At 35.2% G+C, this 23,721-nt stretch overlaps 5 non-coding genes across 5 annotated transcripts; 3 read left to right on the top strand and 2 right to left on the bottom strand.

Moving 5' to 3' along the window:
• Positions 1 to 1,427: 1,427 nt before the first annotated feature.
• Trnap-ugg (transfer RNA proline (anticodon UGG)) lies at positions 1,428 to 1,499 on the top strand. The gene has a single exon. It is a non-coding gene; the product is annotated as a tRNA-Pro (tRNA).
• A 6,561-nt stretch (positions 1,500 to 8,060) lies between these two features.
• Trnag-gcc (transfer RNA glycine (anticodon GCC)) lies at positions 8,061 to 8,131 on the bottom strand. The gene has a single exon. It is a non-coding gene; the product is annotated as a tRNA-Gly (tRNA).
• A 1,432-nt stretch (positions 8,132 to 9,563) lies between these two features.
• On the top strand, positions 9,564 to 9,635 carry Trnap-ugg (transfer RNA proline (anticodon UGG)). The gene has a single exon. It is a non-coding gene; the product is annotated as a tRNA-Pro (tRNA).
• A 6,576-nt stretch (positions 9,636 to 16,211) lies between these two features.
• Trnag-gcc (transfer RNA glycine (anticodon GCC)) lies at positions 16,212 to 16,282 on the bottom strand. Its single transcript has one exon. It is a non-coding gene; the product is annotated as a tRNA-Gly (tRNA).
• Positions 16,283 to 17,714: 1,432 nt separating this feature from the next.
• On the top strand, positions 17,715 to 17,786 carry Trnap-ugg (transfer RNA proline (anticodon UGG)). The gene has a single exon. It is a non-coding gene; the product is annotated as a tRNA-Pro (tRNA).
• The last annotated feature ends 5,935 nt before the right edge of the window (positions 17,787 to 23,721 follow it).

Raw genomic sequence — 23,721 nt, 5'->3', positions numbered from 1 at the left:
ATTCCCTTGCTTCGTAAGGGCCTATCTCCCCACCGTGTCTTTACCTTAACTGCCTAATGTCATTTACATGTCTGTGTCATCTAATTCAGTAGGCGTTGATTTATTGATTGACTGCCTATGGGGTTACAATGCATGCTGTTAGAATAAACCGACACAACACATCTCTTTATTTGATTCTGAAACGGCGTAGATTACTTGGATTGAAGCACTTTCTAAATTGGAGACAGCCACATGATTTCTCACTTGCTAGTCTCTTCAAAGGTCTTGTCTGCTTGAATTTCATCTCACATCTATCCACAAGATGCATTTTAGTAGAAAACGGTATTCGTTTTCAAGGAGGTTGTAAATAGAACAAAGTCTATCCGGAATTGGTTTTTAAGCAAAATATTGATGGACGAATTCATAATATTTGTACAGATTTCCTATCATATCTTTAACGAAAGATGAATGTGCTGCTTAGAGAGAACCTAAAACGAACCTTGCCTAATCCACCTACTGGAATTATCTTTTTTGTTGTTGTGAAAATCAACTGTCAAATTAATGGTATGACCGTCGACTAGAATGGCAAATTTGGCTTCCATCGACATACATCAGCATGCATTCATCTTTATGCATAATCCAAGTGTCAAACGGGGACGCCGGCGAATGGAGAATGCTGTTTGATCAACGAATTGTCCAAGGGTCTATCGGCAGCAATTAATATCATGTAGATCTGAAACTCTTGATTATTATCAACAGTAAAATTCAGATGAGTTGGATTTCATTTAGAAGCATGCAAATAAAATATCATTTTAATTCTAAATATGTCTTCGTCATCGGAAATCGACTTTATCTTAAAGCATGTTAGTCTAAACAAAGTCAACTAATTACTTTTCATTTATTACCCACAACAACAATCAGCTTGATTGCATAGTTTCGGTCTTGAATTTAGAGAACCAGTCTGTGTATACAACAATGAATAATGTCATCCATAAATTACATATATTACAAAACACAATCTTCAGAGAAAACTAAGAGAGAAAAAGAAAACACTTTATAGGAACATTAAGTTCCTTCCTATCATCTGGTCTTAAATGATGCAAAGATTATTAAAATTCATTAAATTTAGTTTGATCATGGGTCATTTGCGACAGTTTTTTCTCCTTGGAAGAAGGACTTATATGTGTATGTCTCATAGATTTGGGAGATTAGCTTTGAAGCAAACTGAATAGTAAATGATATCAAAAGACTGATATTTCGAAACAATACTATTTGTGCATGAAATGTACACAAGGAAATGAAATATGTACGTTTCATCTATGATATAATCTTTTCATGTGCAAGGATCTGAGTAACAGCAGCGCACTGATATCAAGCTGTAGATAAGGTACGGCTCGTATGCAGGACAAATATAAAGGCGGATAATGGCACGATTATTTCCCATGTGAGGCTCGTTGGTCTAGGGGTATGATTCTCGCTTTGGGTGCGAGAGGTCCCGGGTTCAAATCCCGGACGAGCCCACCATTTTGGAAATGAAAGTTAATACTCATTTTGTAGTATCCTGGTAAATGGTTGAAGCAATCTCTCGGGACAGCCATGAGTGAAATATTTCATTTTCAATTATTCGTGTAAATGCAATACTTTTGACGGATTGATTTCGGAAACGCTGGTGAATTGTCATTTCTCCAAAACTTGAAATAGGTTTTCATATAGTTAGTCAAGTACAATTAATTGGAAGTTAACTTCCCAGAACCCCATTTACGACTTCAGCTTCAGAGGATGTACGGAAATTCTTGAACAAATATAACTACTGTATGGACCAGTGGATTAGCATAGTTTTTCATTGCACTCTTATCTTCCTCTGAACAAAGTTAACCTCCACACCCATACAGAAAAAGTTTGTTTTAGACATCCTTATCAAAATGTATGCTAATAATTATTTAACTTCTGCCAGTTTTGATTGCATAGTTTCATTCTTGAATTTAGGGAACCAGTTTATGTATACAAGAAAGACTAATCTTAACCACAATTACATATGTCAGAAAACACCATCGTCAAAGAAAACTAAGAGAAAAAAAAACACTTTATAGTGACACTAAGTTCCTTCTTTTCTTATGCAATAATGATTAAAATTCATTAAAATCAGTTTTTCCTTTGGTCATTTGCGACAGTTTTTTTTGGCCTTGGAATAAGGACTTATATTTGGGTCATTATCTTCATTATTTGGACATAATATCGAGAAGTAACTGGAGAAGAAAGCCTGGCGATGAATGTAAAAACAAAAGTAATTTGAAGTTATTCTGTCTTCTTGTTCTGAAGCAAATTGAATAGTTTAATGATGACGAAAGAGTAAGATTTTGAAACTTTACTAGTTGTGTATGAAATGTACTCATTCTCAAAAAGGAGCATGCCCATCAAGATATATAGACAGATAAAGCTATCGGTCAATCGATAGATTGATATATAGATATTTATTTCATCATTCCAACGAAGGAAGATACCCATCAAGAGAATCAAAATACTTGAACAGGCAATACAATAGACATATAGGCAGACAAACAGGCAGACAGGTTTACAGTGGATTGAGATTGAAACAGACATACAGTTATACATAGAGACAGACAGATAGATGCGAATGAATCTATGTACCATAAAGGTCCCGAAGAATGTTCATTAAAAGTAAATAAATTAAATGCCTTTTGGTTTCCTCTGCATTCTCTTTATACAGTTTAAACAATACATAACATAAAACAGTTTTCGCATCATATGAACTATATTTTTAACTTTACAATTTTCACTTGTTTTAACGTTAATTGCTAGGTCTGAATTAATTAGAAACATTCACCACTTACTACCATTCGATTTACACTTTTAAAAACCAGGCTTGTCGATACTCGGAAGACTGGATCTCGCCCAAAATGCTCCTTATATTTTCATTTCCTTTGTAAGCTCTATTCAAAGTGTAACTTTGAAACGCATCAGGAAATTGTTGTTGCAAATCACACAAATATTCACACAAATATTCTCTTGCAAACTTTGATTCATATGCTGAACATCGATTGAAACTAACAAATAACGTAATTGTTATCTTTTGTTGTGTAAGGTTGTAAGGAATGCAAAGAAGAAAAAATAAGAACGTCGATTAAAACCAGCAAAGAACATGTGTGCGTGTGCGTGTGTGTGTGTGTGTGTGTGTGTGATTTGGATTTTTAACGTAGCTTTAATAATTTATCAGTCATATCGCTACGATGTCCGCAGTGCGACAAATTATAGTTATGTCTAGCACTGGGGCATCATGCCGCAGACATGTAGCATGATGTCCCACCCAGTCATATTATCCTGACACCAGGCGGACCAGTCCTAACACTAACCTCTTAATGCTGAGCGTGAAGCGAGGCAGCTGTTAGTAGCATTTTGTAAGTCTTTGGTATGACTCGACCGGGGATCAGCAAAGAACGTAATTGGTAGGTTGTCATTTTTCTTGTTGAGAATCTTTATTCTTCTTAAAACATCAAGTCTCAGTTTACCCACTTTCTTGATTTTCTAACCTATTTCACGAAAAGCAACAAGCAAACATCATTAAATGTTGTTGATTGTTACAAATTGTGTGGGAGATATGTATTGGGAATTTGACAATGCTCCTGAACGTACGACTTATTGGAAAAGTATTTTACGTAACAATTGATGAACCTCCTTTAAAACTATTCTAGTGTCCAGATTATGTTTTAAAGTAAGTATATGATACTAGTTTAAGATGATGCGCCAAAGCATATTCACGCCTGAATTTTCAATCAAGTGTTCGGTTCATTAGAAAGCGAAACCATACAAAAGGCATATGGTCAATTAAGTGTTTTATCGTTGCAGTTCAAAGATGAACAAGTAAGTCAAATTAGGAAAACTTTGATGTTCAAAAAAATTCACATTTACTCTGCGAATGTATGTCTGTCCATATAATCAGTAAAAATTAAGAATAAAATGTCTTCAGTTAGTTCGCTCTAAAATTGTAAGACATGTTCATGAAACTTGGTCTGTCCTTATTTCAAAATCAACAAATTTCATTTTACTCCCGTTCTCTTATTGTGTGTGTCTGAAGGTGATAAATACCGACTACCACTTGATCAATATCATAAGTAGGTAACATCTTCGGCTAGAGAGTTTATTCTGTTTCTCGGATTTTCAAATGCAACTGTTTCTGCTATAACTATGCATCACCACGGCTCCTGTTCATTCACTGGCTTCGTATGTAACTGCACGTGTTACATTTCCAATAAGTACCATGTGCTTGAAGAGGGTTTCCGTTCTTTTAAATGTTTTGAACGCAACTGATCGTGCAAAAATTGTGATAATCACCATGTCCTGGAAGAGGTCTTCTGCTCTTGCTGAGGAGTATAATGCAGTGTATGGCTTCAGACACCATGTGCGGCCAGTGATTTCTCTCCCTTTAAAGGTTTCAATTGAAATAAATAGTCGCATAATTGCGATTCGAATTCAGTTGAATATATTATAATTTTCTTCCTAAGTTATGCTTTCGGTGAAAATAATATCGGTGTTTTCTCGTTGTGTATGTGACATATGTTGGGAAGTTATATTTGTAGTTGTAGATGGCTAGATGATCAACCTGTCTTGCATTTCTTTACCTTTCAGAGATCAATCTTCAGGACTTCAATCAGCCTCAGCTTTCAAAAGTTGACAACCCTATTAAGAATAAATATGCTTGATAAAGTTATATTTACAGTTATACGGTGCAACATTTTGGAATTGTTATCTTCACAGAGCTGTAACAACAATAAGTCATATTGCAGATGCGGAACGTCGATTGAAACCAAAAAAGAACATAATTGTTAGTTTTAATTTGTAAGCTTGTAAAGAATGTGAGAAAGAAAAAAAGATCGACTTTAACCAACAAAGAACGTACTTGTTACATTTGTTTTGCAAGCTTTTAAGGAATGTAAAAGAAAAAAAGAACGTGGACTGAAACCAACATAGATCGTAATTGTTATTTTTTGTTTTGTAAAGTTGTATGGAATATAAAGGAGAAAAACTAAGAACGTCAAATGTAACTAACAAAAAACGAAATTGTTAGTTTTGTTTTGTTGAGAATATTTATTCTTCTTAAAACTTCAGGTCTCTGTTTAACCACTTGCTTGATTTTTCAACTTATTTCTCGAAATACATCGAACAAGCGTCATTAAATCTTGTTGATGTTGCAAAATCGTGTGGGAAATATGTGTTTGGAATTAACAATGCTCCTGAACCCATGCCTTACAGGAAAGGTATTTAACGTAACAATTGATGAATCTCCTTTAAATATATCTTAATGTCCCGATTATTCCCGTTTGCAAGTTTATTCTGTTGTATAATGTCAAATTTAGGAAATCTACTCCTTATTCCATTTCTTTTTCGTTTTAATTTTAATTGATGAATGTTGGTTGTTATATCCAGTCAGGAAACTATTTTTCCTCCACATGGGTCCAAACGAGGAAACTATCCTCAATACACCTAACGTACAAAAATGGTAATTTATGGCCGTTGCACACTTTTCTTTCTCCAAGTATACAGTTTTAAGAGGCTGTAAGTTTGGTCAGTTTTTTCCAGGAAATCATTTGTATCTTTAAAATATGGATAGTGTTTCTGCGCCAAAGTGTTTCGATTAAAATAAATCCGCTCGGCAACACGCTCAGTCTGTCTTGAACAATCTGAAACAATGTGCCACTTGTCCGAACTTCGCTTGGCATAGTCCAGTTCTAGACCGGTTTGTGACTTTTCAGATAAATATAACAATACCTTGGTATTGAATTCGGAATACAGCAGTCGAATTCCTTGTGTTCAGAAATCTACCTAAACATATTTTTCCAAGACTTCGTCTGATTTCCATTTACTATTCAAAAATATCGTCTGACTTCCATGTTTTCTGCAAGTTTCCGTCTGACTTTTATTTACCTTTTCAAGATTCAATCCGAGTCCCATTTCTGTCTCACTTCAAACTGGGTTTGTAATAGGCTGATAATATTGCAAAATCATTTCATTGTAGCTCTAATTCCAAAATGTACTGATGAAAGACATTGGTGGCATTACTTTTACTAGACTTCTTGATTGCCAGAGAATTGTTTTAGCATTAATTTTGCAACTCCCTATTTTATGATTTACTGAGGTTTGAGTTCTGGATAGAAACATCAGGTGTGCTTTTGTTTCGATAGGCAGAAATGCATTTCTGCACATTCTCAGGCATACAGTTCTATGAATGCTATGGCATGCAGTTTAATACATCCTCAATGACAAAATAATTGCTTTTGATTTTTGGATTCACGGGGCATCTATCAAACGAGGGACATTCTGTGTGAGAAACCCCATCTCCTGATGGAAGACTTTAAGTTGTGGCGTTGGCATACAAAACATAAGTGAGCGACAATTAGGTTACAGCGAAAAACGCTAGTACAATTTAGGACCATGCACACATTCTGAATGTAAAAGTATCCTTTCATCGACTTGGAATCAAATGAAGGCCGCCAGCGTCTGTATATATATATATATATATATGGCTCTTAGATCTTTATACAAGACACATGCAAGTAGAGAAATGGTGTTCATTTCTAAGGAGGTTGTGAATCAAATAAAATCCGTCCTGAATTAGTTTGTAAGCAAGACATTAATGGACGCAATTCGCACTATTGGTACAGTTTTCCTATCCTAAAGTTTGGTGTATTGCTTAGATAAAACCTGCAATCAACTTTGCCTAATGCATCTACTGCAAATATATTTGTTTCGTTTACTATAATATTCAACGCTGGCAGCAAGATCATGTATAATACTAAAGGTTTAGTAAAGAACATGCCAAATATCTGGTACACCAGGATTTCCTGAGGAAAAACTAATGATCTGATCTCAAATCCAAATAAAGATGTTTTCATACAAAATTAATAATCTTACTTTATAATCTACAACCATATACACAATAAGCCTTCAATATGTTATTGATAAAAAAGACATTATTCAGATAGGCCCAATCTCCTACCCGCAATTAAGGAGAAACTTCAATCACACAGTAGAAATACAGTATAGATAACAGTTTGCCTTTTAAAAAAAAATGATTGTATGTTGTTTACACATATATGTATGTTTGCGTGCGTGCATGTTTGCGCATGAGGATATAGTTTATCTTTCAAACGGTGTAATTGTAGATATAACAGTATGTCGTACATTTATTCTTAATGACGTTGTAGAGTTTTGAAATTGCAGGCTGATTATAGTTCTATTTGTTGTCCTCTGAAATGTAATGAAACCCATGACAGGTTGATGACTTTCCTACATATGACATTGTGCAGGCATAAACTTTGAACTCTTGTGTGATTTCGAACGAGAGAGAGAGAGAGAGAGAGAGACAGAGAGAGAGAGAGAGAGAGAGAGAGTGCGAGGGAGAGAGAGGGAGAAAGAGAGAGAGAGGGAGCGAGAGAGAGAGAGGGAGAGAGAGAGGTCAATGATCGTTTGATACAGTAATCTGTAAATAACACAAAAACATTGTGAATGGGAACTTAGTATCATTCCTTTCAGTCTGGATTTGAAATCAGTTCAATGAAATTCGAGTCAAAGTTGGCTGGAGAAGGTCAAACGTGAAACGAGGTTTACAGACAGACATAAATGTTGAAATAAATTGAAGACATCTCTAAAAGAGTATTCTAGTGTCATAAAGTAAATGATAATAACACGTTCAGTACACTGAAATGTTCTTGTGTTAAAATAATTAAGGGCGATAGGCATCGTCATCCGGATTTAAAGATTAACCTCTAACTGAAAAATGAAGGTTATTACGCTCTTCCTACAGTTCCAATTAGAAACTCCTTATAGACAAGATAAGGATCTGTCCCATTGTAATGGAAAGCTGTTTTGCACCAACATCCATGTTTTTTTCCGGGAAGCGAGGGACACTCAGTGTGAGACATCCAAGCTTCTGATTCAAGGACTGTTCCGATTTCAGTTGTGGAGTTGGCATAAAACACAAAAGTGAGCGAAAATTAGACTAGGGCAAAAAGAGTTATTACAAATATTGGATTATGCAAACATTCTAAAATTATATAAAAAAAATTTGCATCGGCCGGGAATCGAACCCGGGCCGCCCGCGTGGCAGGCGAGCATTCTACCACTGAACCACCGATGCACATTATTCCCTTGCTTCGTAAGGGCCTATCTCCCCACCGTGTCTTTACCTTAACTGCCTAATGTCATTTACATGTCTGTGTCATCTAATTCAGTAGGCGTTGATTTATTGATTGACTGCCTATGGGGTTACAATGCATGCTGTTAGAATAAACCGACACAACACATCTCTTTATTTGATTCTGAAACGGCGTAGATTACTTGGATTGAAGCACTTTCTAAATTGGAGACAGCCACATGATTTCTCACTTGCTAGTCTCTTCAAAGGTCTTGTCTGCTTGAATTTCATCTCACATCTATCCACAAGATGCATTTTAGTAGAAAACGGTATTCGTTTTCAAGGAGGTTGTAAATAGAACAAAGTCTATCCGGAATTGGTTTTTAAGCAAAATATTGATGGACGAATTCATAATATTTGTACAGATTTCCTATCATATCTTTAACGAAAGATGAATGTGCTGCTTAGAGAGAACCTAAAACGAACCTTGCCTAATCCACCTACTGGAATTATCTTTTTTGTTGTTGTGAAAATCAACTGTCAAATTAATGGTATGACCGTCGACTAGAATGGCAAATTTGGCTTCCATCGGCATACATCAGCATGCATTCATCTTTATGCATAATCCAAGTGTCAAACGGGGACGCCGGCGAATGGAGAATGCTGTTTGATCAACGAATTGTCCAAGGGTCTATCGGCAGCAATTAATATCATGTAGATCTGAAACTCTTGATTATTATCAACAGTAAAATTCAGATGAGTTGGATTTCATTTAGAAGCATGCAAATAAAATATCATTTTAATTCTAAATATGTCTTCGTCATCGGAAATCGACTTTATCTTAAAGCATGTTAGTCTAAACAAAGTCAACTAATTACTTTTCATTTATTACCCACAACAACAATCAGCTTGATTGCATAGTTTCGGTCTTGAATTTAGAGAACCAGTCTGTGTATACAACAATGAATAATGTCATCCATAAATTACATATATTACAAAACACAATCTTCAGAGAAAACTAAGAGAGAAAAAGAAAACACTTTATAGGAACATTAAGTTCCTTCCTATCATCTGGTCTTAAATGATGCAAAGATTATTAAAATTCATTAAATTTAGTTTGATCATGGGTCATTTGCGACAGTTTTTTCTCCTTGGAAGAAGGACTTATATGTGTATGTCTCATAGATTTGGGAGATTAGCTTTGAAGCAAACTGAATAGTAAATGATATCAAAAGACTGATATTTCGAAACAATACTATTTGTGCATGAAATGTACACAAGGAAATGAAATATGTACGTTTCATCTATGATATAATCTTTTCATGTGCAAGGATCTGAGTAACAGCAGCGCACTGATATCAAGCTGTAGATAAGGTACGGCTCGTATGCAGGACAAATATAAAGGCGGATAATGGCACGATTATTTCCCATGTGAGGCTCGTTGGTCTAGGGGTATGATTCTCGCTTTGGGTGCGAGAGGTCCCGGGTTCAAATCCCGGACGAGCCCACCATTTTGGAAATGAAAGTTAATACTCATTTTGTAGTATCCTGGTAAATGGTTGAAGCAATCTCTCGGGACAGCCATGAGTGAAATATTTCATTTTCAATTATTCGTGTAAATGCAATACTTTTGACGGATTGATTTCGGAAACGCTGGTGAATTGTCATTTCTCCAAAACTTGAAATAGGTTTTCATATAGTTAGTCAAGTACAATTAATTGGAAGTTAACTTCCCAGAACCCCATTTACGACTTCAGCTTCAGAGGATGTACGGAAATTCTTGAACAAATATAACTACTGTATGGACCAGTGGATTAGCATAGTTTTTCATTGCACTCTTATCTTCCTCTGAACAAAGTTAACCTCCACACCCATACAGAAAAAGTTTGTTTTAGACATCCTTATCAAAATGTATGCTAATAATTATTTAACTTCTGCCAGTTTTGATTGCATAGTTTCATTCTTGAATTTAGGGAACCAGTTTATGTATACAAGAAAGACTAATCTTAACCACAATTACATATGTCAGAAAACACCATCGTCAAAGAAAACTAAGAGAAAAAAAAACACTTTATAGTGACACTAAGTTCCTTCTTTTCTTATGCAATAATGATTAAAATTCATTAAAATCAGTTTTTCCTTTGGTCATTTGCGACAGTTTTTTTTGGCCTTGGAATAAGGACTTATATTTGGGTCATTATCTTCATTATTTGGACATAATATCGACAAGTAACTGGAGAAGAAAGCCTGGCGATGAATGTAAAAACAAAAGTAATTTGAAGTTATTCTGTCTTCTTGTTCTGAAGCAAATTGAATAGTTTAATGATGACGAAAGAGTAAGATTTTGAAACTTTACTAGTTGTGTATGAAATGTACTCATTCTCAAAAAGGAGCATGCCCATCAAGATATATAGACAGATAAAGCTATCGGTCAATCGATAGATTGATATATAGATATTTATTTCATCATTCCAACGAAGGAAGATACCCATCAAGAGAATCAAAATACTTGAACAGGCAATACAATAGACATATAGGCAGACAAACAGGCAGACAGGTTTACAGTGGATTGAGATTGAAACAGACATACAGTTATACATAGAGACAGACAGATAGATGCGAATGAATCTATGTACCATAAAGGTCCCGAAGAATGTTCATTAAAAGTAAATAAATTAAATGCCTTTTGGTTTCCTCTGCATTCTCTTTATACAGTTTAAACAATACATAACATAAAACAGTTTTCGCATCATATGAACTATATTTTTAACTTTACAATTTTCACTTGTTTTAACGTTAATTGCTAGGTCTGAATTAATTAGAAACATTCACCACTTACTACCATTCGATTTACACTTTTAAAAACCAGGCTTGTCGATACTCGGAAGACTGGATCTCGCCCAAAATGCTCCTTATATTTTCATTTCCTTTGTAAGCTCTATTCAAAGTGTAACTTTGAAACGCATCAGGAAATTGTTGTTGCAAATCACACAAATATTCACACAAATATTCTCTTGCAAACTTTGATTCATATGCTGAACATCGATTGAAACTAACAAATAACGTAATTGTTATCTTTTGTTGTGTAAGGTTGTAAGGAATGCAAAGAAGAAAAAATAAGAACGTCGATTAAAACCAGCAAAGAACATGTGTGCGTGTGCGTGTGTGTGTGTGTGTGTGTGTGTGTGATTTGGATTTTTAACGTAGCTTTAATAATTTATCAGTCATATCGCTACGATGTCCGCAGTGCGACAAATTATAGTTATGTCTAGCACTGGGGCATCATGCCGCAGACATGTAGCATGATGTCCCACCCAGTCATATTATCCTGACACCAGGCGGACCAGTCCTAACACTAACCTCTTAATGCTGAGCGTGAAGCGAGGCAGCTGTTAGTAGCATTTTGTAAGTCTTTGGTATGACTCGACCGGGGATCAGCAAAGAACGTAATTGGTAGGTTGTCATTTTTCTTGTTGAGAATCTTTATTCTTCTTAAAACATCAAGTCTCAGTTTACCCACTTTCTTGATTTTCTAACCTATTTCACGAAAAGCAACAAGCAAACATCATTAAATGTTGTTGATTGTTACAAATTGTGTGGGAGATATGTATTGGGAATTTGACAATGCTCCTGAACGTACGACTTATTGGAAAAGTATTTTACGTAACAATTGATGAACCTCCTTTAAAACTATTCTAGTGTCCAGATTATGTTTTAAAGTAAGTATATGATACTAGTTTAAGATGATGCGCCAAAGCATATTCACGCCTGAATTTTCAATCAAGTGTTCGGTTCATTAGAAAGCGAAACCATACAAAAGGCATATGGTCAATTAAGTGTTTTATCGTTGCAGTTCAAAGATGAACAAGTAAGTCAAATTAGGAAAACTTTGATGTTCAAAAAAATTCACATTTACTCTGCGAATGTATGTCTGTCCATATAATCAGTAAAAATTAAGAATAAAATGTCTTCAGTTAGTTCGCTCTAAAATTGTAAGACATGTTCATGAAACTTGGTCTGTCCTTATTTCAAAATCAACAAATTTCATTTTACTCCCGTTCTCTTATTGTGTGTGTCTGAAGGTGATAAATACCGACTACCACTTGATCAATATCATAAGTAGGTAACATCTTCGGCTAGAGAGTTTATTCTGTTTCTCGGATTTTCAAATGCAACTGTTTCTGCTATAACTATGCATCACCACGGCTCCTGTTCATTCACTGGCTTCGTATGTAACTGCACGTGTTACATTTCCAATAAGTACCATGTGCTTGAAGAGGGTTTCCGTTCTTTTAAATGTTTTGAACGCAACTGATCGTGCAAAAATTGTGATAATCACCATGTCCTGGAAGAGGTCTTCTGCTCTTGCTGAGGAGTATAATGCAGTGTATGGCTTCAGACACCATGTGCGGCCAGTGATTTCTCTCCCTTTAAAGGTTTCAATTGAAATAAATAGTCGCATAATTGCGATTCGAATTCAGTTGAATATATTATAATTTTCTTCCTAAGTTATGCTTTCGGTGAAAATAATATCGGTGTTTTCTCGTTGTGTATGTGACATATGTTGGGAAGTTATATTTGTAGTTGTAGATGGCTAGATGATCAACCTGTCTTGCATTTCTTTACCTTTCAGAGATCAATCTTCAGGACTTCAATCAGCCTCAGCTTTCAAAAGTTGACAACCCTATTAAGAATAAATATGCTTGATAAAGTTATATTTACAGTTATACGGTGCAACATTTTGGAATTGTTATCTTCACAGAGCTGTAACAACAATAAGTCATATTGCAGATGCGGAACGTCGATTGAAACCAAAAAAGAACATAATTGTTAGTTTTAATTTGTAAGCTTGTAAAGAATGTGAGAAAGAAAAAAAGATCGACTTTAACCAACAAAGAACGTACTTGTTACATTTGTTTTGCAAGCTTTTAAGGAATGTAAAAGAAAAAAAGAACGTGGACTGAAACCAACATAGATCGTAATTGTTATTTTTTGTTTTGTAAAGTTGTATGGAATATAAAGGAGAAAAACTAAGAACGTCAAATGTAACTAACAAAAAACGAAATTGTTAGTTTTGTTTTGTTGAGAATATTTATTCTTCTTAAAACTTCAGGTCTCTGTTTAACCACTTGCTTGATTTTTCAACTTATTTCTCGAAATACATCGAACAAGCGTCATTAAATCTTGTTGATGTTGCAAAATCGTGTGGGAAATATGTGTTTGGAATTAACAATGCTCCTGAACCCATGCCTTACAGGAAAGGTATTTAACGTAACAATTGATGAATCTCCTTTAAATATATCTTAATGTCCCGATTATTCCCGTTTGCAAGTTTATTCTGTTGTATAATGTCAAATTTAGGAAATCTACTCCTTATTCCATTTCTTTTTCGTTTTAATTTTAATTGATGAATGTTGGTTGTTATATCCAGTCAGGAAACTATTTTTCCTCCACATGGGTCCAAACGAGGAAACTATCCTCAATACACCTAACGTACAAAAATGGTAATTTATGGCCGTTGCACACTTTTCTTTCTCCAAGTATACAGTTTTAAGAGGCTGTAAGTTTGGTCAGTTTTTTCCAGGAAATCATTTGTATCTTTAAAATATGGATAGTGTTTCTGCGCCAAAGTGTTTCGATTAAAATAAATCCGCTCGGCAACACGCTCAGTCTGTCTTGAACAATCTGAAACAATGTGCCACTTGTCCGAACTTCGCTTGGCATAGTCCAGTTCTAGACCGGTTTGTGACTTTTCAGATAAATATAACAATACCTTGGTATTGAATTCGGAATACAGCAGTCGAATTCCTTGTGTTCAGAAATCTACCTAAACATATTTTTCCAAGACTTCGTCTGATTTCCATTTACTATTCAAAAATATCGTCTGACTTCCATGTTTTCTGCAAGTTTCCGTCTGACTTTTATTTACCTTTTCAAGATTCAATCCGAGTCCCATTTCTGTCTCACTTCAAACTGGGTTTGTAATAGGCTGATAATATTGCAAAATCATTTCATTGTAGCTCTAATTCCAAAATGTACTGATGAAAGACATTGGTGGCATTACTTTTACTAGACTTCTTGATTGCCAGAGAATTGTTTTAGCATTAATTTTGCAACTCCCTATTTTATGATTTACTGAGGTTTGAGTTCTGGATAGAAACATCAGGTGTGCTTTTGTTTCGATAGGCAGAAATGCATTTCTGCACATTCTCAGGCATACAGTTCTATGAATGCTATGGCATGCAGTTTAATACATCCTCAATGACAAAATAATTGCTTTTGATTTTTGGATTCACGGGGCATCTATCAAACGAGGGACATTCTGTGTGAGAAACCCCATCTCCTGATGGAAGACTTTAAGTTGTGGCGTTGGCATACAAAACATAAGTGAGCGACAATTAGGTTACAGCGAAAAACGCTAGTACAATTTAGGACCATGCACACATTCTGAATGTAAAAGTATCCTTTCATCGACTTGGAATCAAATGAAGGCCGCCAGCGTCTGTATATATATATATATATATATGGCTCTTAGATCTTTATACAAGACACATGCAAGTAGAGAAATGGTGTTCATTTCTAAGGAGGTTGTGAATCAAATAAAATCCGTCCTGAATTAGTTTGTAAGCAAGACATTAATGGACGCAATTCGCACTATTGGTACAGTTTTCCTATCCTAAAGTTTGGTGTATTGCTTAGATAAAACCTGCAATCAACTTTGCCTAATGCATCTACTGCAAATATATTTGTTTCGTTTACTATAATATTCAACGCTGGCAGCAAGATCATGTATAATACTAAAGGTTTAGTAAAGAACATGCCAAATATCTGGTACACCAGGATTTCCTGAGGAAAAACTAATGATCTGATCTCAAATCCAAATAAAGATGTTTTCATACAAAATTAATAATCTTACTTTATAATCTACAACCATATACACAATAAGCCTTCAATATGTTATTGATAAAAAAGACATTATTCAGATAGGCCCAATCTCCTACCCGCAATTAAGGAGAAACTTCAATCACACAGTAGAAATACAGTATAGATAACAGTTTGCCTTTTAAAAAAAAAATGATTGTATGTTGTTTACACATATATGTATGTTTGCGTGCGTGCATGTTTGCGCATGAGGATATAGTTTATCTTTCAAACGGTGTAATTGTAGATATAACAGTATGTCGTACATTTATTCTTAATGACGTTGTAGAGTTTTGAAATTGCAGGCTGATTATAGTTCTATTTGTTGTCCTCTGAAATGTAATGAAACCCATGACAGGTTGATGACTTTCCTACATATGACATTGTGCAGGCATAAACTTTGAACTCTTGTGTGATTTCGAACGAGAGAGAGAGAGAGAGAGAGAGACAGAGAGAGAGAGAGAGAGAGAGAGAGAGAGAGAGAGAGTGCGAGGGAGAGAGAGGGAGAAAGAGAGAGAGAGGGAGCGAGAGAGACAGAGGGAGAGAGAGAGGTCAATGATCGTTTGATACAGTAATCTGTAAATAACACAAAAACATTGTGAATGGGAACTTAGTATCATTCCTTTCAGTCTGGATTTGAAATCAGTTCAATGAAATTCGAGTCAAAGTTGGCTGGAGAAGGTCAAACGTGAAACGAGGTTTACAGACAGACATAAATGTTGAAATAAATTGAAGACATCTCTAAAAGAGTATTCTAGTGTCATAAAGTAAATGATAATAACACGTTCAGTACACTGAAATGTTCTTGTGTTAAAATAATTAAGGGCGATAGGCATCGTCATCCGGATTTAAAGATTAACCTCTAACTGAAAAATGAAGGTTATTACGCTCTTCCTACAGTTCCAATTAGAAACTCCTTATAGACAAGATAAGGATCTGTCCCATTGTAATGGAAAGCTGTTTTGCACCAACATCCATGTTTTTTTCCGGGAAGCGAGGGACACTCAGTGTGAGACATCCAAGCTTCTGATTCAAGGACTGTTCCGATTTCAGTTGTGGAGTTGGCATAAAACACAAAAGTGAGCGAAAATTAGACTAGGGCAAAAAGAGTTATTACAAATATTGGATTATGCAAACATTCTAAAATTATATAAAAAAAATTTGCATCGGCCGGGAATCGAACCCGGGCCGCCCGCGTGGCAGGCGAGCATTCTACCACTGAACCACCGATGCACATTATTCCCTTGCTTCGTAAGGGCCTATCTCCCCACCGTGTCTTTACCTTAACTGCCTAATGTCATTTACATGTCTGTGTCATCTAATTCAGTAGGCGTTGATTTATTGATTGACTGCCTATGGGATTACAATGCATGCTGTTAGAATAAACCGACACAACACATCTCTTTATTTGATTCTGAAACGGCGTAGATTACTTGGATTGAAGCACTTTCTAAATTGGAGACAGCCACATGATTTCTCACTTGCTAGTCTCTTCAAAGGTCTTGTCTGCTTGAATTTCATCTCACATCTATCCACAAGATGCATTTTAGTAGAAAACGGTATTCGTTTTCAAGGAGGTTGTAAATAGAACAAAGTCTATCCGGAATTGGTTTTTAAGCAAAATATTGATGGACGAATTCATAATATTTGTACAGATTTCCTATCATATCTTTAACGAAAGATGAATGTGCTGCTTAGAGAGAACCTAAAACGAACCTTGCCTAATCCACCTACTGGAATTATCTTTTTTGTTGTTGTGAAAATCAACTGTCAAATTAATGGTATGACCGTCGACTAGAATGGCAAATTTGGCTTCCATCGACATACATCAGCATGCATTCATCTTTATGCATAATCCAAGTGTCAAACGGGGACGCCGGCGAATGGAGAATGCTGTTTGATCAACGAATTGTCCAAGGGTCTATCGGCAGCAATTAATATCATGTAGATCTGAAACTCTTGATTATTATCAACAGTAAAATTCAGATGAGTTGGATTTCATTTAGAAGCATGCAAATAAAATATCATTTTAATTCTAAATATGTCTTCGTCATCGGAAATCGACTTTATCTTAAAGCATGTTAGTCTAAACAAAGTCAACTAATTACTTTTCATTTATTACCCACAACAACAATCAGCTTGATTGCATAGTTTCGGTCTTGAATTTAGAGAACCAGTCTGTGTATACAACAATGAATAATGTCATCCATAAATTACATATATTACAAAACACAATCTTCAGAGAAAACTAAGAGAGAAAAAGAAAACACTTTATAGGAACATTAAGTTCCTTCCTATCATCTGGTCTTAAATGATGCAAAGATTATTAAAATTCATTAAATTTAGTTTGATCATGGGTCATTTGCGACAGTTTTTTCTCCTTGGAAGAAGGACTTATATGTGTATGTCTCATAGATTTGGGAGATTAGCTTTGAAGCAAACTGAATAGTAAATGATATCAAAAGACTGATATTTCGAAACAATACTATTTGTGCATGAAATGTACACAAGGAAATGAAATATGTACGTTTCATCTATGATATAATCTTTTCATGTGCAAGGATCTGAGTAACAGCAGCGCACTGATATCAAGCTGTAGATAAGGTACGGCTCGTATGCAGGACAAATATAAAGGCGGATAATGGCACGATTATTTCCCATGTGAGGCTCGTTGGTCTAGGGGTATGATTCTCGCTTTGGGTGCGAGAGGTCCCGGGTTCAAATCCCGGACGAGCCCACCATTTTGGAAATGAAAGTTAATACTCATTTTGTAGTATCCTGGTAAATGGTTGAAGCAATCTCTCGGGACAGCCATGAGTGAAATATTTCATTTTCAATTATTCGTGTAAATGCAATACTTTTGACGGATTGATTTCGGAAACGCTGGTGAATTGTCATTTCTCCAAAACTTGAAATAGGTTTTCATATAGTTAGTCAAGTACAATTAATTGGAAGTTAACTTCCCAGAACCCCATTTACGACTTCAGCTTCAGAGGATGTACGGAAATTCTTGAACAAATATAACTACTGTATGGACCAGTGGATTAGCATAGTTTTTCATTGCACTCTTATCTTCCTCTGAACAAAGTTAACCTCCACACCCATACAGAAAAAGTTTGTTTTAGACATCCTTATCAAAATGTATGCTAATAATTATTTAACTTCTGCCAGTTTTGATTGCATAGTTTCATTCTTGAATTTAGGGAACCAGTTTATGTATACAAGAAAGACTAATCTTAACCACAATTACATATGTCAGAAAACACCATCGTCAAAGAAAACTAAGAGAAAAAAAAACACTTTATAGTGACACTAAGTTCCTTCTTTTCTTATGCAATAATGATTAAAATTCATTAAAATCAGTTTTTCCTTTGGTCATTTGCGACAGTTTTTTTTGGCCTTGGAATAAGGACTTATATTTGGGTCATTATCTTCATTATTTGGACATAATATCGACAAGTAACTGGAGAAGAAAGCCTGGCGATGAATGTAAAAACAAAAGTAATTTGAAGTTATTCTGTCTTCTTGTTCTGAAGCAAATTGAATAGTTTAATGATGACGAAAGAGTAAGATTTTGAAACTTTACTAGTTGTGTATGAAATGTACTCATTCTCAAAAAGGAGCATGCCCATCAAGATATATAGACAGATAAAGCTATCGGTCAATCGATAGATTGATATATAGATATTTATTTCATCATTCCAACGAAGGAAGATACCCATCAAGAGAATCAAAATACTTGAACAGGCAATACAATAGACATATAGGCAGACAAACAGGCAGACAGGTTTACAGTGGATTGAGATTGAAACAGACATACAGTTATACATAGAGACAGACAGATAGATGCGAATGAATCTATGTACCATAAAGGTCCCGAAGAATGTTCATTAAAAGTAAATAAATTAAATGCCTTTTGGTTTCCTCTGCATTCTCTTTATACAGTTTAAACAATACATAACATAAAACAGTTTTCGCATCATATGAACTATATTTTTAACTTTACAATTTTCACTTGTTTTAACGTTAATTGCTAGGTCTGAATTAATTAGAAACATTCACCACTTACTACCATTCGATTTACACTTTTAAAAACCAGGCTTGTCGATACTCGGAAGACTGGATCTCGCCCAAAATGCTCCTTATATTTTCATTTCCTTTGTAAGCTCTATTCAAAGTGTAACTTTGAAACGCATCAGGAAATTGTTGTTGCAAATCACACAAATATTCACACAAATATTCTCTTGCAAACTTTGATTCATATGCTGAACATCGATTGAAACTAACAAATAACGTAATTGTTATCTTTTGTTGTGTAAGGTTGTAAGGAATGCAAAGAAGAAAAAATAAGAACGTCGATTAAAACCAGCAAAGAACATGTGTGCGTGTGCGTGTGTGTGTGTGTGTGTGTGTGTGATTTGGATTTTTAACGTAGCTTTAATAATTTATCAGTCATATCGCTACGATGTCCGCAGTGCGACAAATTATAGTTATGTCTAGCACTGGGGCATCATGCCGCAGACATGTAGCATGATGTCCCACCCAGTCATATTATCCTGACACCAGGCGGACCAGTCCTAACACTAACCTCTTAATGCTGAGCGTGAAGCGAGGCAGCTGTTAGTAGCATTTTGTAAGTCTTTGGTATGACTCGACCGGGGATCAGCAAAGAACGTAATTGGTAGGTTGTCATTTTTCTTGTTGAGAATCTTTATTCTTCTTAAAACATCAAGTCTCAGTTTACCCACTTTCTTGATTTTCTAACCTATTTCACGAAAAGCAACAAGCAAACATCATTAAATGTTGTTGATTGTTACAAATTGTGTGGGAGATATGTATTGGGAATTTGACAATGCTCCTGAACGTACGACTTATTGGAAAAGTATTTTACGTAACAATTGATGAACCTCCTTTAAAACTATTCTAGTGTCCAGATTATGTTTTAAAGTAAGTATATGATACTAGTTTAAGATGATGCGCCAAAGCATATTCACGCCTGAATTTTCAATCAAGTGTTCGGTTCATTAGAAAGCGAAACCATACAAAAGGCATATGGTCAATTAAGTGTTTTATCGTTGCAGTTCAAAGATGAACAAGTAAGTCAAATTAGGAAAACTTTGATGTTCAAAAAAATTCACATTTACTCTGCGAATGTATGTCTGTCCATATAATCAGTAAAAATTAAGAATAAAATGTCTTCAGTTAGTTCGCTCTAAAATTGTAAGACATGTTCATGAAACTTGGTCTGTCCTTATTTCAAAATCAACAAATTTCATTTTACTCCCGTTCTCTTATTGTGTGTGTCTGAAGGTGATAAATACCGACTACCACTTGATCAATATCATAAGTAGGTAACATCTTCGGCTAGAGAGTTTATTCTGTTTCTCGGATTTTCAAATGCAACTGTTTCTGCTATAACTATGCATCACCACGGCTCCTGTTCATTCACTGGCTTCGTATGTAACTGCACGTGTTACATTTCCAATAAGTACCATGTGCTTGAAGAGGGTTTCCGTTCTTTTAAATGTTTTGAACGCAACTGATCGTGCAAAAATTGTGATAATCACCATGTCCTGGAAGAGGTCTTCTGCTCTTGCTGAGGAGTATAATGCAGTGTATGGCTTCAGACACCATGTGCGGCCAGTGATTTCTCTCCCTTTAAAGGTTTCAATTGAAATAAATAGTCGCATAATTGCGATTCGAATTCAATTGAATATATTATAATTTTCTTCCTAAGTTATGCTTTCGGTGAAAATAATATCGGTGTTTTCTCGTTGTGTATGTGACATATGTTGGGAAGTTATATTTGTAGTTGTAGATGGCTAGATGATCAACCTGTCTTGCATTTCTTTACCTTTCAGAGATCAATCTTCAGGACTTCAATCAGCCTCAGCTTTCAAAAGTTGACAACCCTATTAAGAATAAATATGCTTGATAAAGTTATATTTACAGTTATACGGTGCAACATTTTGGAATTGTTATCTTCACAGAGCTGTAACAACAATAAGTCATATTGCAGATGCGGAACGTCGATTGAAACCAAAAAAGAACATAATTGTTAGTTTTAATTTGTAAGCTTGTAAAGAATGTGAGAAAGAAAAAAAGATCGACTTTAACCAACAAAGAACGTACTTGTTACATTTGTTTTGCAAGCTTTTAAGGAATGTAAAAGAAAAAAAGAACGTGGACTGAAACCAACATAGATCGTAATTGTTATTTTTTGTTTTGTAAAGTTGTATGGAATATAAAGGAGAAAAACTAAGAACGTCAAATGTAACTAACAAAAAACGAAATTGTTAGTTTTGTTTTGTTGAGAATATTTATTCTTCTTAAAACTTCAGGTCTCTGTTTAACCACTTGCTTGATTTTTCAACTTATTTCTCGAAATACATCGAACAAGCGTCATTAAATCTTGTTGATGTTGCAAAATCGTGTGGGAAATATGTGTTTGGAATTAACAATGCTCCTGAACCCATGCCTTACAGGAAAGGTATTTAACGTAACAATTGATGAATCTCCTTTAAATATATCTTAATGTCCCGATTATTCCCGTTTGCAAGTTTATTCTGTTGTATAATGTCAAATTTAGGAAATCTACTCCTTATTCCATTTCTTTTTCGTTTTAATTTTAATTGATGAATGTTGGTTGTTATATCCAGTCAGGAAACTATTTTTCCTCCACATGGGTCCAAACGAGGAAACTATCCTCAATACACCTAACGTACAAAAATGGTAATTTATGGCCGTTGCACACTTTTCTTTCTCCAAGTATACAGTTTTAAGAGGCTGTAAGTTTGGTCAGTTTTTTCCAGGAAATCATTTGTATCTTTAAAATATGGATAGTGTTTCTGCGCCAAAGTGTTTCGATTAAAATAAATCCGCTCGGCAACACGCTCAGTCTGTCTTGAACAATCTGAAACAATGTGCCACTTGTCCGAACTTCGCTTGGCATAGTCCAGTTCTAGACCGGTTTGTGACTTTTCAGATAAATATAACAATACCTTGGTATTGAATTCGGAATACAGCAGTCGAATTCCTTGTGTTCAGAAATCTACCTAAACATATTTTTCCAAGACTTCGTCTGATTTCCATTTACTATTCAAAAATATCGTCTGACTTCCATGTTTTCTGCAAGTTTCCGTCTGACTTTTATTTACCTTTTCAAGATTCAATCCGAGTCCCATTTCTGTCTCACTTCAAACTGGGTTTGTAATAGGCTGATAATATTGCAAAATCATTTCATTGTAGCTCTAATTCCAAAATGTACTGATGAAAGACATTGGTGGCATTACTTTTACTAGACTTCTTGATTGCCAGAGAATTGTTTTAGCATTAATTTTGCAACTCCCTATTTTATGATTTACTGAGGTTTGAGTTCTGGATAGAAACATCAGGTGTGCTTTTGTTTCGATAGGCAGAAATGCATTTCTGCACATTCTCAGGCATACAGTTCTATGAATGCTATGGCATGCAGTTTAATACATCCTCAATGACAAAATAATTGCTTTTGATTTTTGGATTCACGGGGCATCTATCAAACGAGGGACATTCTGTGTGAGAAACCCCATCTCCTGATGGAAGACTTTAAGTTGTGGCGTTGGCATACAAAACATAAGTGAGCGACAATTAGGTTACAGCGAAAAACGCTAGTACAATTTAGGACCATGCACACATTCTGAATGTAAAAGTATCCTTTCATCGACTTGGAATCAAATGAAGGCCGCCAGCGTCTGTATATATATATATATATGGCTCTTAGATCTTTATACAAGACACATGCAAGTAGAGAAATGGTGTTCATTTCTAAGGAGGTTGTGAATCAAATAAAATCCGTCCTGAATTAGTTTGTAAGCAAGACATTAATGGACGCAATTCGCACTATTGGTACAGTTTTCCTATCCTAAAGTTTGGTGTATTGCTTAGATAAAACCTGCAATCAACTTTGCCTAATGCATCTACTGCAAATATATTTGTTTCGTTTACTATAATATTCAACGCTGGCAGCAAGATCATGTATAATACTAAAGGTTTAGTAAAGAACATGCCAAATATCTGGTACACCAGGATTTCCTGAGGAAAAACTAATGATCTGATCTCAAATCCAAATAAAGATGTTTTCATACAAAATTAATAATCTTACTTTATAATCTACAACCATATACACAATAAGCCTTCAATATGTTATTGATAAAAAAGACATTATTCAGATAGGCCCAATCTCCTACCCGCAATTAAGGAGAAACTTCAATCACACAGTAGAAATACAGTATAGATAACAGTTTGCCTTTTAAAAAAAAATGATTGTATGTTGTTTACACATATATGTATGTTTGCGTGCGTGCATGTTTGCGCATGAGGATATAGTTTATCTTTCAAACGGTGTAATTGTAGATATAACAGTATGTCGTACATTTATTCTTAATGACGTTGTAGAGTTTTGAAATTGCAGGCTGATTATAGTTCTATTTGTTGTCCTCTGAAATGTAATGAAACCCATGACAGGTTGATGACTTTCCTACATATGACATTGTGCAGGCATAAACTTTGAACTGTTGTGTGATTTCGAACGAGAGAGAGAGAGAGAGAGAGAGACAGAGAGAGAGAGAGAGAGAGAGAGAGAGTGCGAGGGAGAGAGAGGGAGAAAGAGAGAGAGAGAGGGAGCGAGAGAGAGA

This window comes from Sinohyriopsis cumingii, chromosome 13 (assembly GCF_028554795.1).
Source record: "Sinohyriopsis cumingii isolate HCF-2022 chromosome 13, ASM2855479v2, whole genome shotgun sequence".
NCBI classification, from domain to species: Eukaryota; Metazoa; Mollusca; class Bivalvia; order Unionida; family Unionidae; genus Sinohyriopsis; species Sinohyriopsis cumingii.
The sequence above is the reverse complement of the archived record's forward strand: the minus strand, read 5'-3'. Positions and strand labels throughout refer to the sequence as shown.